Here is a 16,004-nt window from a genome sequence, read left to right on the forward strand (position 1 = left end):
TGGAGATGAATAAATGATTTACCACGTGGCCAGTACTGCATCCCTCTCTGTGGAAGAGAGTTGGAGCTGACTTTATTTACATCAACTTATTATTCTGTTCCTTTTCATTTATTGTTCTTCTGTTCTTATGCCCTTGTTTTCCTTACAGAATGTATTTCAAAACTGGAGTTACACAGCAGCAATATAAATACTCTGCTTCCAAGGGCTTATCTATTATGGCCACTGTTCTGTGGTTACTGTTATAGCTCAGGGACGACACACCTGGTGATGGAGGTGGAGGCCTTCAACCATTGGCATTCCTTTGGGAGACCATCAGAGTGGTATTTTTCCTTTACCTGACTACAGGCTTCGCTGAATGGTGCTATCTCCCTGAGAGGAAAAGTATATGGCTTTCCCAGATTTCCAGCAACAAAGGAATAAATCCCACAAACCAACTCAGGAGCTCTTGTTTAACATGCTTCTAGAGTTAGAATGTCAATGTCGAAAGGAGATTGTTTTTTATGGCCTTTCTAAGTCAGAGTGATCCCAGGGTTGGAACCTTGACTCAGCCCTGAGGGGCAGAGGCCCAGCCTGAGGCCCACAGCCTGAGGCTTTCCCCAGACAAGGATCCATCACCTCATGCCAGAAAACCTGATGTCATTACCCAGAAAGTTTGCACCTCCCAACAATGCACTCTTGCTTCCCAGTTGTCTTCAGACACACAAAGTTGATGCTGTGGAGAGTCTAGGCTCTAGAGGAAAAGGCTTCTGACATTTGCGGACAGAGATATTTGCTAAAGCCACCAGATTTCTCTTCTCCATCCCATTTAAGCAAACTTGGAAAATCTAAGCAACTTTTTTTTTGGCTGGTGTCCTTTGCTAGGGGTCCTTAGGGGAGGGGTTGGAAAGACGGGAGAAACAGAAAAGCAGAAGCAGGTTGGTAAACCTTGGCATCAGGAATGTCGCTCCTTTCCAGGAATGAAAGATTGAACCCCAGGGAGCATCAAGCTTCCACTTCCAGGGGGGGAGGCGGGAGCCTCCTCTCCCCCTCTCGGGCCAGCGCGGGGCTCCATCCGGAGCTGAACCGTCCCGTGCCACGGGTAATGCTGGCGCGTTTAAATCCCTGACGTGTATGCTTTGATCCTTTCCACGACCTTTCGCCTTTCCACGCTGTTTCACGAGGCAGCGCTGGCCTTTATAGCCAGAGCTGCGTTCAGAGGCTGAGCTTTCTCCTCCTTCTGTATAAACAGCAACATCAAAATTCCTTCAAACTGGCTTTTCAGGGAGAAGACACTGTAGAGGAAAAAACTGTATACCTATATACGAATGCGTATTTAATTTTTTCTGTCTCCTTGATTAAACCTGAGATGGGGCGAACCTTAAAAGGGTAAAGTGCGCGGCGCCCGCAGCCCCCCCGCCCGGGACGCAGAGTCCGGTGCGGACTTAGTCGCCTCCTCTGATTTCCTCCGACAGCTCGCGCTACTTTTCTCGGCCATTGTCCCGTGTCCCTGGGGCTCCTTCTTCCCCGTCCCCCGTCCCCCTCGGGGTCCTCGGCGCCTCCTCACCGCCAGCCACAGCCCAGACCCGCGGGTGTCGGGACGCGGCCAGGACGCCCTCCAGCTCCGCGGGCCGGGGCCCGCAGGTGCGCCCCGCCCCGCCCGCGACCCCGCCCCGGCGCACGCGTCACAGTGACGCGAGGCCCGCGCAGGCGCAGCGCGGCCCCGCCCCTCCCCACTGCCGGCCGCCCGCCCGTTCGGTATTATGATTAGCTCTGGGTGCGGGGAATCGGCGGCCGGGAGGGAGTCGTCCGAACCGCGGCCGCTGCAGACGGACGCCCGCCTGCGGGCTGAGGTAGGGGGAGCGCAGATCGCGGCCGGTGCGGCGGCCGTGGGCCGGGGCGCGGGGTGGGCTTCCGCCGCCAGCTACCTCCGCCGTTGCGGGGCTGGCCGCCCGAGCTGGGGCGCCCGCCGCTGGCGGAAAGTAAGTTGCGCGCTCCGCTCCCCGCGCCGGCTGCAGCGCGGGCCCAGGCGGATGCGGGGCCCGGGCTGCGGCGGCCGCGACCCGGTGCGACGGCGACGCGGCCTGGCAGCGAGGCGGCGGCGGGGCCCGGGCGGGAGCCGTCACTGCGGCGACCGGCCGCGGGCGCCCGGAGGCCCTGCCCTTGCGGCCGCGGCGGGATTGCGGCACCTCGGGAGGCGTCCGCATCCCCTCCCCGCCCCGGAGCGGGCCGAGTGCGGCGCCCGCCGGGCCCCGCGCCCAGGTTCTCTCGTGCGGTGTGAATTCTCCGAATGTGTTTTCCTTTTTCAAACGAATCTGGGGATCTGGCCGCAGCAAGGGGGTTCTTCGGCAAAACGGCATCCTTACAATAGAATGAGGATATTGTTGGTAGAGAAAGGGCAACGGGGTAAGGAAGGGGGAGCGGTGCCGTTCCCGAGGGAGAGCTAGATTTTTTTTTTTTTTTAGATTGGGGAACCTCCGTTCTTTTCCGTGGTCATCGCCTGTTGATTTCTTTCTGGACCATTTTACAAAAACCTTCTGCCTTTTACTTGGACTTGGGATCCAAGGCAAGTGACAGCCTTTTATCCGGGGTCAAGGGGCTCCAGGTGTCCTGAACCTGTGCTGGTCCTGACAGTTGGATCAGATATAATCTGATAGCTTCAGAGGGAGTTCTTTTCCAGTCCGTGTTTAGGGGGAAGGTATCAGTAGGACTCTTAAATCCATAGATGTTCTGTGGGTATGAGACCTGTCAACTGTCAAGTTACTTTTTTCCCCCCCGCCATTTAATTGAGTACATTCTCAACGTCTTAGGAACCTATGTTAAAGTTGACTTTAGGCCTTTCTCATTTTATGCTGAAAGGTGAGGCATAAAGTGATGGAACCCCAAATGTTGGGCATCCTGTTGAATTTCACCCAATTCCTGTCAAACATCAGATTCCTCAGTTTGGGTTCCTTGTACAGGGTCAAGACACTATCCTCAAATCAGTTTAATTTATCAGAATCTATATCAGTGTACTTTAAAGCCTGGAGTTGTCAAGACTTACGTAATCACTCTGTTAATTTATAATCTTGTTACATTGCTTTCCAGATTTATAAAATTATTCCCTTAAGGAAATCTGTCTTCAACGTCTGCTTAAATATTTCCCTTGGAATTGGATTCCTGAAGAGGAATGTACTGTACAAGTGGTGTTTAAAGCATATTAATTAGATATGTTCCTTAAAAAAAAATTGATTCTTCTTTTGCCCGACTATCTAATATTTCCTATTAGGAAAACAGATGACATTCCTACTTTATAGAACTAGAATGAGAGAAATTACATCACGTTCCCAAGGTCATGTATTGAAGCAGTATAGTAACTGAAAATCAAGTGCACAGTGTTAACTTTTCTTTATACTCCATCTTCAAGGCTTTCCAGGCAGGGACTTTGAGTACTACCTGCCCATTTTTCAAATGCACACAGTCAGTTTTTTATTTTATTTTGTGCGCAAAAACTACCCTCATCCTGTTAATTTTTTTTTGCCATTCTGAGTAAATTTTTCTTGCAGTAAGATCCATTCATATAAAACATGAGAACTCAGAAGTCATACTGATTTTCATTTTTCTAGAACAGCGATATAGATAGGCCTGTATGGTTTAAATGTAATCCCATAATCTTAAAGCAAAGGCTTTTAAATGTCCTTATTAAAATTGAAGGGCTTTCGTATTTTTACTTGTCACAGGAAATACTGTTTGTTGAAAGTTTACTGCAAGTGTTTCATATGAAAGTGAAACTAAATAGAAAAAAAAGGTATTTGTTTTCGGCGATATCCAGCAGCCGTGGTTGTAGCGTTGGTATAAATAAGGCATGATTTCTTTGCTGGAGCAGCTTGGCTCAGCTTAGGAGTTGATGGCACTGTCCAGGAAGAAACGGGTACAAGTGAACTTTCCACACCATCAGAATTTTAGGAATTAAAAACTCTAACGACCTGATTGAATTGTATGCCAGCTGTTTGCTTAACAACCAAAAGATAGAGTTAAAACTATTGTTGAGAATGTAGGTGCTTCTCAGCCTGCGTATATGTGCAGATAAATTCTTAGAGCAACTTAGGTGGAAATGTTGATTGGGTTCTTGCCCTTTTGAATGTAAACAGTAACCTGTGATCATTTATTCATGGAGCCTTGTGTGTCTATTTTTTGGGGCACCGGGTTAGAGGGTAGCAATAGAAAGGAGCTTACAGGCTGCTGGGGACACCAAGGTAAATGATAACGGTAGGGTCTGGTCAGTGCTCCGGTGAGGCAGAGGCAAGTCCGAGGCAAGTCCCGGTGGAAGCACAGGGCTGGGGACAAGGAATCTGATGTGGGAATGCTTCCCAGAGGGGGTGATGGTTCAACTGCTCTTGGAAGATAGGTAGAGTTCCCAGGCAGAGAAAAGGGAAAAGGGCTCGGAGTTCAGGGAGGCCGAGAGGACAAGGCCAAGTGGGTGAAAGGGAGTTGAGGAGGTAGAAACAGTGCAGCTGTTCTTTTTTAAAGAATATGAAGAGGAAGGGGGAGGAGTGGGGCAGTAGCTTTGGGGATGGAGGGGAAAGTGTCCTGGCATTTTGTTTTAGTTTGGGAGGAGCTGATGTCAATGTCTCAGACTCTGGCCTCACCAGTGAACACTGGAAGTGTATTGTCTGCACTGATGAGCACACTGTCCACACTGGGTCACTTCCTCATCTGTTTTCTGCACATCTGTTTTGGGTAGAGGCCTTGTATCCCATGGGAAACCATTTGTTGCTGGTGGTATGGGAGAAACCCATCGAAAGAGGATTTCTGCTCTACCTTCCCTGAACATTTACTTCTCTGCTGTCACTTCCAGAGCCTCCTGAGATTCTGCTTTGGCACCTCCAGAATTTGGCCTCTGCTCAGGTAGGCTTTTCCATGAGGAATCAGGCCTCATTCCCTCACCTTACCTGTGTCATAGCCCCCATACTGCTGCTGTGTGGCTGCTCAGTAGTTATTTCAAAGTCGGAGGGCTTTAGCTGCCCATGTACCATGATGTCTTAAGTTCTGGAGTATCTCCAGCCTCAGTCAAGATTGGATCTGTTTGTCTTTATAAACTCAGACTCCCTCAGCTACACATCGGCCTGGAAATGTGATGTAGGTTATGAAATCTGCTCCGGAAGTGGGGGTTCCAGCACACGCTACTGGTCAGATTCTAGCCTCAGTGGGCCTCCATTCACAGAATGATCTTTCTCAAACCCAGAAGACTGTCAGCTCCTTGAAGGCAGAGACCTTTGATTTCTGTATCCCCAGACCAGAGTAATGCCTCGGGCATAGCCAGTGTACCCAAGAGTGTGTCAATGAAGAAGCTTGAAAAATTTAAACTTTAGTTTGTGGATTTTTGTCAGCCTGCTAATAGAAACCATACCCATTTAAACACAGCTGGGCTGGGTTTAAATTGTTTTGCAGTCATAGAACTTTGGAGCTAAAGCTCATCTCTTACTCCGTACTGCATGTAGCAGATGCTCAGGAAATGTTTGTTCCTGTCCTGTGTTCTCTGTCTGAGTGAACGGCACCACCCGCTACCGCTCTCCATCGGATTCATTCTAAATCCCTGCTTCCGAATGTGTCTCCGTTACCTACTCCTCGTAGTTGCCCAGATCCTGGTGGCCTTCATTTTTAAGTCTTTGAGCCTTCATTTACCTGGAGACATTTTCAGTTGTCTCCTTCCCAGCCTCCCAGCTCTAGACTGGCCTTTCTCGTCCGATCTTCACTTTGCTGCCAGAGTGGTTTGTTGAGCTGTCATCTCTGATTGCTGTGTCGCTGCTCAGGACTCTTCTTTGGCTTCTTAGTGCCGGCTCTCATTTGTTCACTTAATAAAATATATCTGTATATTTTGAGTTGATGATATACTCAGCAGGCTCTCGGATACAGAGCTGAATAAAACCGACACAGGCTTTATGTGGACGGAACTTAACATTTCTGCTAGTGAGGGACACAGATTGTGAATCGCATAGTCACACAAATAATTACATAACCACGATTGTGATAAGAGCTGGAACGGAAAGGACGTATGAGAACACGCGGAGCTGTGTGCAGGGGTGTGGGGAGAGGTGGGGGTCAGGAAGGTGACCTTTAGGCTGGGCTCGAAAGCACAGGCATGGCTAGCCAGACCTGAGGAACATCAGCAGATTTGCATGGAATATAAGGCTGTTGGGTGTCTGGCCCTTGCCTCCCTGTCTGACCTCATCTGTGCTCTGCATTTATTTTTGTCCCCGACACACCAGCTCTCAGATCTCTCCTGGAAAGCTTCTTCCATCACCATTTTCAGTGCTTAGTTGAAACACAGGAAAATCAGTTTCTCCGAGCTCCCTCCTATGAACTCCCCAAGGCAGATTTAGGGGAAAGAGCACCTCTTCTGGCATGGCTGTCCCCGAGAGATCATGAACACCTTGAGGCAGGGACCCTCGTATGTCCGATAGAGGTGTGTTGGGACTATTAAGGGTACTGATATCAAAATAAGATGGGGAGCTGAGTGGAACAACCCCCTTCAATATCAGACTGCCCTGGGAGGAAGGCCAGTTCTAGAAATTGTGCAAAAATGTGTGGTTTTGATCCCACTCACACCTTGCCTATATATATCGTCCCTTGTAGCTTTCATAGTAACTGTCCAGGGTGGCGGGTATCTTTGCCTGTTTGAGAAGTTGGGTAGCGTGTTGGGCTCCTGATCCTGTGGTCCTTGTCCCACTGCACTGTGACGCTGCTCCTTAAATTTGCTGAATAAATGAATTTTGATCATTTTTAAAGTAGAGCTCTGGTGAATTTCATAAGAAAAGTTGACCATGTGCTATTTTGAAATGGCCGATCTTAGGGTGCTGTCCCAGCTTGTCCCTGATGTTCCACACCCCCTCAATGGACACACACACCTCTTCGGCCATCATATTGTCTTCTTGGTGCACAGCGGGGGGAACATGTTTGAATAATACATCTAACTGGATTTAATTAATGTTCAGCCTTCTATATTAGAGAGATTATATTTTAGATAATGTAAGTTTTACAGTATAACTTACCTAAAGTCAATTTCAGTTATTATTTTTTTAAATTATAGTGGACATGCAATATTATATTAGTTTCAGGTGTACAGCATAGTGATTAGACATTATTATAACTTACAAAGTGATCACCCCGATACTTCTAGTACCCACCTGGCACCATACATAGTTATTACAGTATTATTGACTACATTCCCTATGCTATACTTGACATCCCAGTGAGATCAAATTCATTTTAGATTTAGGACACCGTACTAACAAACAGTTCATGGACACGTTATGTAGCCAGAGTATAATGTGTCCGTGGATCTCTTTTTAAAATGGTCAAAATAGTGTACAGCCTTTTTATTTGTTCACTTTTTATTTACTTGGACCAAGGCAGAATGGTTGAATTTTAAAGTAAAGTTTCTGTTTTACCTCATTTTCTACAGGTTAATTCTCTCTTTATTGGCATAAAGTATATGAGAACTACTGAAGAAGTTTGGAATGAGAATATTCAGTCTGCACTTTTAGGGCTTGATTTTATCCTTTGCACTCCTCTATTTTGTGAGAACTTGCTAATCCTCTTGTGAAGGAAATCCTTTTTTTGGAAACAAATGGAGGGAATGTAATTTGCAAAGTCCGTTAAAATTGCAGTTTTGGAAAGGATAACGTTTAGGCAGAAAATAGAACCTCCCTACATTTTACCTGAATTACTTGCTAGGTGTTGGCTCTTCTGTGCCACTGAGAAGCAATCTTGTCATCACACATTTGGATGCAAACTCTAAAGGTGAAGTTATTTCAAGGAACCATTCCTATTTTAGATGACCAAGAAGTACCTCATTCTGTCTTTTGAATGGTATTTGGCTGTAACTTTCTCAAATGCAGTTTCTAAACATTTCAAAAAGTTGTGTTTTTTTGCACTTTCTTTTTATTCATTTATTGATATTTTAGAGAAACATTGATTTGTTGTTCCACTTATTATATAGTCATTGGTTGCTTCTTCTATGTGCCCTGACCGGAAATCGAACCTGGAACCTTGGTGTATTGGGACGACGCTCTAACCAACTAAACGACCTGGCCAGGGCTATCAAAAAGTTTTTAATGGAGTTATTTGTTAATGATGTTTATTAGGTGAGTCTTTGGTGACTCCAGGGAATTTCCTCCTCTTTTTTTTTTTTTAATCCTCACCCAAGGATACTTTTCCATTTTTTGTTCAGATAGAGTGGGAGGGAGAGAGAGAGAGAGAAACATTGACACGAAAGGGACACCTCGAGTGGTTGCCACCTGCACAACCCATCCAGGGCCAGGGACAAACCGCAACCAAGGCACGCGCCCTTAGCGGGAACCTAACCTGGGTCTCTCTGGACTGCAGGCCAACGCTCTAACCACTGAGCAAAACTGGCTAGGGCGGAATTTTCTCCTCTTAATTAATTGCTGGGGCAGGTAACTTGCATGGCATGTCAGAATTGGAGAAACAACAGGAATGTCAAAGTAGATTTATTCTAGTGCTGTTGTTGTCCTGGGAATTAGAAAGGCCTCGACCAAAGGGAGCCAATGTTCTTCCTGGAAAAGATGCAGGGCCGAGTCAGTGGGACCTCCTGTCCGGTCCAGGCAGCTCTTACCTGGTGTCAGACGGGGCCAAAGAACGTCCTCAACCTCTTGAATCTGCTTTCTTGTGTGAAACGGGCATGGTACTTGTATTATATTGCTGGCTGTGAGGAATAATAGGTACAGCAGTATAGAGAGTCCACTACATATATAGCTGCCCAATAATTACATCGTTTACACTTTTTGAGACCCGCACTTGAACAAAACTGGAATTCTAAAATGAGCGTTTGTGGCAGTAAAAGACATTTTAAAAATTTGAAACGAGACAAAGGAGAGTCAACTGTGTTGTGCTATAGGACTCATTTCTACATAAACCTACTTAGGGTAGGAGTAGATTTTTAGGAAAGTAATACAGGTGATAATGAGAGAGATCTAATAAGTCAAAGCAAAACAAAACTGATGCTTTGTGGAACTTTCTGGTGACCAGAGGGCTTTTAAAATTGTTTTAAATTCTCTAATGACCTTATTCTTATGTTGCTTTCATGTTCATAACCTGAGTTTTTCTCTTCTGTTAAGGCCTGTACCAGCTCTGCGATGAGAAGCTGCTTCTGTGCATTGTTAACTCTTTAAGGACTTTAATTAACCTTAAATATAATTCAAAGATAGATTTGTGGTGACTTAGTATGGCAAGTTTTGCATTAGTTTTGAATAGATGAGGGTTCCTGACAGTTGCCTAATGGTGAGCCTTTAGGTATTTTTCAGGATCAGCCTTCTTAGCCTTACTGAATTATCCCACTTGTTCCCCAGATCATAACCTCTCCCAAACTAGTGTTCTTTCCAGAGTCAGCCCACCACACGTACTCTCTGTTGCTGTTTCCCCACTGCCGGGAACTGTGTTCCATTCCGGGTGGAAGGGCAAGCCTGGTCTGGGGGCTGCCCCGTCCGTGGGGCTCCTGCCCTTAGTAGCTCTCCTTTGACATGCCTTACCTAGGCTAACTTGTATAATTATTATTTGTTATATATAGATAACTTAGTTGTAAATTTCTAAAAGATGGGAACTGTGTTGTGTCCTACACAATTAGGGCTCAAATATTTACTAATGAAAATAGACTCAGTGTTCCTGTTCCTTCCATGGCCTGAAGGAATTACGTACCTTGTTCCTTAAGGGAAGCAAAATATTTCATTGAGTCAAATAATTTATCTTGTTTATTAACATTACATAAATAGGCTTTAGACAACATTTTCAGGGAAATTGGTTTATTTATTTATTTATTTTATTGATTTTAGAGAAAGAGAGAGGGAGAGACAGATAGAAACATCAATGAGAGAGAACATCGATTGGCCGCTTCCTGCATGCCCCCACTGGGGATTTGGCCCACAGCCTGGGCATGTGCTCCAACCGGGAATCAAACCATCAGCCTCTTGGTGCATGGGTCAACGCTCAGCTAGTGAGCCATACCAGCCGAGCAAAATTGGTTTATTTTATAGATCTCAATGGAAAAGTAAATTGAATGAATAATTATGTACAGAAAATAAAAAATATAAAACTTCCACCTTTCCTAGATTATAAAAGCAGTATACATTCACTGCCAAAAACCGAAAAAGAACAGAGAAGTATAAAGAGAAAACAATTCTATAACCTTGTCATTCTAACATTTTGGTATGTTAATATATATGTGAGATATATATATATATATATATGTTACATGCTTTTTCAAAAAAAAAATTGGAATCCTATGCCATGAATTTTTTAACTTAGTATTTTATTGTAACTACAGCAATATAATGTTAATGTTGTACTGTGATTTAACCATTTTCTTATTCTAGACCTTTAGGTTATTTCTTTTTTTTTTTTTGGCATATATATCACTGAACATTGTTGAATATAAATGTTTGTCCATGTCTTTATTTCATTAAGACATAAATCTAGTAGTAAGATTTTAAAATCAAGGGTATGAATTATTTTAAGGCTCCTCATACTGTATTACCAAATGGCTTTTCAGAAAGGTAATTTGCAGTCCCAACAGTGTGAGAGAATCCCCAGATGATTCTGTCTTTTCAGTCAAATTCAATAAAATGTAGGTGTTTATGGATTCGTTTATTCTTTTCTGTTCCAACATTCTTTTTTGACCATATTTTAATAACCGTCTTCGCCACGGTGTCAGCAGGGGGTGGGGGGGGGTAGTAGGCAGATAAAATTGGTTTTGACAGTGTTAATAAAAGCTTCGGAAGAGAGGTTTGATTATTAAGTTTTTAAATTCTCCATAGCTTCCAGCCTATGTCCTGTTTTCCTGGCAAAGAAGTAATTGTGGGTTGACTTATTTATTTTGGAGTAATTTCTGCACTCCAGCTTTCGCTTAAGTCGTTATTTATTATGTGAGCACCTTATACCACGGCTGTCACCATACTAACTTTTTGTCTCACTTACTGTTGGTGTAGACATAGTAACACACTTAGCATGTTTCATCACTTTGAGGAGAGGCAGTGCCTTTAGGAATTTGAACTTATTACCTGTGCTGCCGGTCCAGGTTTTGTGGCTTGGATGCTAACCCCTTATCTGTACAAACACTGAGTACTCCTCTCCATCAGTTAATGACTCGCCTGGCTCCTGAATACATTCAGATCCCTTGATCTGTCCTGGACCATAGCTTGTTTTACTTAGAAGAAATAAAGATGACTTAACCCCGCACTTCAGGGGATCGATCTGCATTGGCAACCCAATCACTGCCTCGAGGGCTGGAGCAGGCTTTTCAGCCTGGCAGCCCTGGCCACCTCAGTGACCCCGAGTCCATTGAAATCGACTACTTAGAAGAAAACTTTCAGAACGTTCTTTAGTAGGCAATTACTTTCCGTTGGGAAATACTTTCTTAGACATTTGAAGGTACAGTTTTGCCTGGTAGGACATGTCTCATAATAAATCATGGACTTTAACCTTTTAATTTGTAGTTCCCATCTCAATTCTTTCCAGTGACTGCAGACTGATGCTACCTGATAACCATATAGTAACAGTCATCCAGTCCAGTGGGAAACTGGATTCTTCCACAACCTAGGACCTGTTTCTTCATCTTGATTTACAGCTTGTATTGGTCGCTGCCAGGAGGAGCGCTGTTGTGGAAACTGGAATAGTGTTTGCTTTGGATGAGAGAACAGCAGTGGCGGCTGCATGAGAGGGTTTCTTTTGCTTGACCTGAAGGTTGCTGATGTTCCCGGAGGATTTCATCTCTGGCTTCCTTTCAGCCTATGCCATTTTTGTTACAGAGGCCTTTGAAAGGTTAGCAGTCAGGTCAGGGTGGCAGTGTTCTTTGAGAGAGTGTTAGTTCCTCCACTCAAGTTGGCTTTTCTATAAACATACAGTTTAGTTCGATTTTTTCCCGAGTGAGAATTACAGTCTTCATTGGTTTGTATTCGTAGACGACACCAGATACTCTCTATGTGTAAGAAGCTTCGTACAGTTTTAGTGTGGCTTTTCAAAACTCATCTTTTAGTTGTTTGTATTAGAGAGCACATCTGTTTTTTTAAATGCATACATTTGAAATTTTTGTACATTTGAATATTGGTGGTCTGATTTTCTGGGGAAATTTATAATATTCCCATGATTTTGTGGGGAAATGTATAATATTCCCATGAAAACACAGAGAGGTTATAGAAGTGGCCTAGTTTTTGCACGTGGTCCTTTTGATTGAACTCCTCCTTTCTCAGGCCGGGCTGGTTCCCAGTGGGTGTCCCGGCAGAGCCACCTTTGTTCAGTGCGCGTTCTGTCCTCACCTCTCCTGGGGGTGTGAGCAGGAGACATTGTTGATACACAGACCACGCCGCAGTGGCGATGATGTCAGTGACAAGCTAAAAGAGAATTTTGACAAGAATAACAGGGCGAGTTCCAAAATGACAGGAGGTTTAACAGAGGCTGGTTCTACAACTGTTTTCAGCAGCTTGCAAAATGTGTGTAGGGCCACCCACACTTCCTTCCTCTTCTGCAGCCACACCCGCTCGGCAGTTGCTTCTGCTCTGTTAGCTGGGAGAACAGCAGCAGATCCTTGCAGCACAGGCCAGCACTTCTTTCCCGGATGTTAGGGACACCCCTGACTTTCGGCTTTTCCTTTAGGTCCAGCCTTGTTTTATGCATGTGTGAGCATATGCTGAACTAGAAGACTGCTTTGGAATGGCCTCATTTTGTGGTTTTCCTGCTTTAAAAGTTGTCATCTTAGCTATTTAGTCATTATAAATATTGATTTGGAATAACTTGGTGCATGGGAAAGTGTTCTTCTTGTAGAGGAACAGTGTTGATCACCCTTCATATGCAACTTAATTTTGTAAAGATGTATAGGTTTAAAGGATATATACTCAAATCTCTAGATGCGCTTATAGGTGGATTTTTTACCTTTGTTGTGCTTTTCTGCATTTTCCAAATTTTTTAAAGTGAACATGCTTGTATTGCTTTGTGAGGAGAAATACTTAAAAATGAATACAGCCCTCCGTGTCTGTGTGTTCACGTGCTAGTGTATTCTATTTTATTTAAAAATTTTCGTCTGGGCATGCATTATACATAGAAAATAATTCGGAAGGCTCTTTTACCAAAATGTTAACAGAGGTTATTACAGAGGGTAGAATAATGGATGATTTTTTAAAAATCCCCTCTTTTTGCCAATTTATATGTTCTAATTGAATTTTTTTCTATATTACACAGATAGTTCTTTCATAATTGAAACAAAAATACTAAAAGAAAAATGATAGGACAAGTGAAAAAGCAGGATGCAAGATATAAAGTTACGTACAGAATGGTCACATCTTTGTAAAACAAAATAAAGAGGTTGTATATGAATATTTGCAGAAAGACCGCCTCATAGTGCTGATCTTCAGCAGTGGAACTGTGGATAGCTCTTTATTCTTTCTGATTTCTATTCTGTATGTTTGAGATTTTTCTATAAGAATATATTACTTTGATGGGAAAAGATGTAAAGAAATAGCCCTTTTTTTGTAAGGATAGATTTGATAGTCATCTTAGTATCAATTTAGAAGCAAGTACTTAGATTTTGTGTGATGTTTTATTGAAAAATCATCAGACTTGGATGCTCAACTAGAGACATTATTTCCTTTATCAATCTTACGGCACCCATTTTCAATTTAATACATTTTAGGAAAATGAGCAGCAGAATTTTTATGAAAGCCAAAGAGAGATAATAGCTCAATAGATTCATTCTCTTGGAATGGAAGATTGAAGAATTTCTACTTGGGTGAGGGAGAATACCGTTGTCAGAACAAGATGGTGGTGGTAGTAGCTAGTATTTAATGAATGCTTACTCGGTGCCAGCTTTTATATTAAACACTTTACCTACATTAATTCACTTAGTCGTCACCACAACCATGAGGTTCTGTTCTTACTACTATAGTTTCTAATGACGAAACTGACCACACAGAGTGATCAGGTTTTGCTCAGGTGATTGGTGAGCTGGGATTCCAATCCAGGCATCGGCCTTCAGAACCAATGCCAACCACATTGGACCATCACACCGTCTTGCCATAGAGACTGTGGATGAAACAGAGGCTACTGAACAGGAGAAGCAGGCACAGGTGATGGGAGGAGCTACTGTGTCCCACTTGGAGCTGAAGGACCAGGTGCATCCAGGGTGCACCTGTTATTAGATCCAGCCCTGTGCCCATGACTTTGCTGGCCCAGTTTTGTGCTGTAGAACTGTCTCCATCTCTCTTCATTCCCTCATTCCCAGCAGTAAACTTGCTTTCACACCTCTCTTTACTTCTCCTTTAATTTTTTTTCTTTATTGATTTTAGAGAGAGAGGAAGGGAGAGGGAGAGAGAGATAGAAACATCAATGAGAGAGAACATTGACTGACCGCCTCCTGCATGCCCCCCACTGAGGATTTGGCCCACAACCTGGGCATGTGCCCTGACCGGGAATTGAACTGGTGACCTCTTGGTGCATGGGCCGATGCTCAACCACTGAGCCACACTGGCCAGGCTCCCTTTCCTCCTTCTTTCACCTTTCCTGTCTACTTCCCCCCACCTCTTTGTATTCCCTTTCCCACAAGTTCATGTGAACTTGAACTTAATAATTACCTGGACACTCACCGATAGTGTATTGCGTAAATTGCCTTTAGCCTAGCATGAATGTTGAGGCCTCTCAGTTATTTGTGTGATGGTTCGTGTCCCGGAGAGGTCTGCAAGGCTACGTGAAGTCAGTACTCCCTCACTGTGCCACGAACTTAGATACCAGTGACCTGCTCACGTTCTCTTGTCTATGGTGATGATAGTTTCTTCTTCACTATCAAATGGAAAGCCTCTAGTGCAAAGGTATTTTGTGTGTTCCCTGGTGGTGGCATCATCATCGGTTTCTGCTGGCCTGCTGGAGGACTGTGTTGGAAAGGTCGCCCCTGAGCTACTGGAGTGAGGGTGACGTGAGCCTGGAGGAGCTTCTGCAGGCAGGTTGGGCTTGGAAGCCAGAGGGCTGCTGATTGGGCACTTTGAGCCCACCCTGCAGGCTGTTGGTGAGGAGTCTGTGAAATGCGGACTTGGTGCCTGCCACCCAGGGGCCTGTAGAAGATGGCCAGTTTGCTGTTGTTCATTATTGTTTCTTCCTCCTTTCCGTGGAATAATCTTTCTGACCTCTCTACCTGGAACAGTCTCTGGATCTGTTCACTGTGAAATTCTTGTTGACTACAAAGATTCTTGGAATGGGTCGCAGTTCATACTGGGGAGAAAGATAATGGGAGATAATGGGTCACTAAAGACAGATACACCATTTTTATATGCTTGGATCTAGCCTTAGGGCATATATTTTGACTTTAAGCAAATTTAAAACAAATAGAACTAAACTAACGTCTTTTTCTGTATTTTCTTTTAGGAGAAAGAAGCAACTAAGAAAACACAGAAATAACAAGGATTATTCAGTCTGCAATTTGCAGGGTATGTCTCGGAGCCCGTTCAAAGTCACCTTTGCTCTGTGTCAGCCACATCTCAGCAGTCGGCCCTGGTCACTGCGAGGTCCTCAGAGACAGACACAGCGCTGTGACATTTCCTGCACCAACTCAAAATACACTTGATAGTGAGATTAGACAGTGGGTTAAAGGAAATTTTTCCTCCCAACCTTCAGTTAATTATGATTTTTTTAGGGTATACAATTGTAGTTTTATAGACACTGAAAAAGGGATATGTGTATAAAGAAAGTAAATTTTTTGATAGTGAGAATGATTCATCATTTCACTACAGGGTAGTCTGTCGTTATGAAGCGATCCTATTAGATTCTTTCCCATGAACTTGCTAATAGATTGAACATTATTCCATAGTGCCCTTCTGCTGTCACAGTTCCGAGAAGAGAAGTGTCACAGTGTCAACAGTGATTAGCTTTGGGAACTCTGAAAAAGACTTTTTGTTATCTCTTTATTCATTTATTACTGTTGTAATAAAAATTTTATATTAGTTAAATTAAAATTTAATTTAAACAAATTTAGATATACTTCTAAAGTGTGACTT

At 43.9% G+C, this 16,004-nt stretch overlaps 1 protein-coding gene across 5 annotated transcripts in view; it reads left to right on the forward strand.

The window, feature by feature from the left end:
• The first annotated feature begins 1,662 nt into the window (after positions 1 to 1,662).
• Positions 1,663 to 16,004, forward strand: part of SNRK (SNF related kinase) — a 39,276-nt gene continuing 24,934 nt past the window's right edge. For 2 of the 5 annotated variants that reach the window (XM_036266430.1, XM_036266431.1), the window contains exons 1-2: positions 1,710 to 1,829; positions 15,376 to 15,437. The gene's annotated coding sequence lies outside the window, so the exon portion shown is untranslated. Of the gene's footprint in view, positions 1,830 to 4,575; positions 4,864 to 15,375; positions 15,438 to 16,004 lie in introns of those variants that run through there. The other 3 variants (XM_036266428.1, XM_036266432.1, XM_036266429.1) reach the window with 2 other exon arrangements.

This window comes from Molossus molossus, unplaced genomic scaffold (genome assembly GCF_014108415.1).
Source record: "Molossus molossus isolate mMolMol1 unplaced genomic scaffold, mMolMol1.p scaffold_m16_p_18, whole genome shotgun sequence".
In the NCBI taxonomy this organism is placed as follows: domain Eukaryota; kingdom Metazoa; phylum Chordata; class Mammalia; order Chiroptera; family Molossidae; genus Molossus; species Molossus molossus.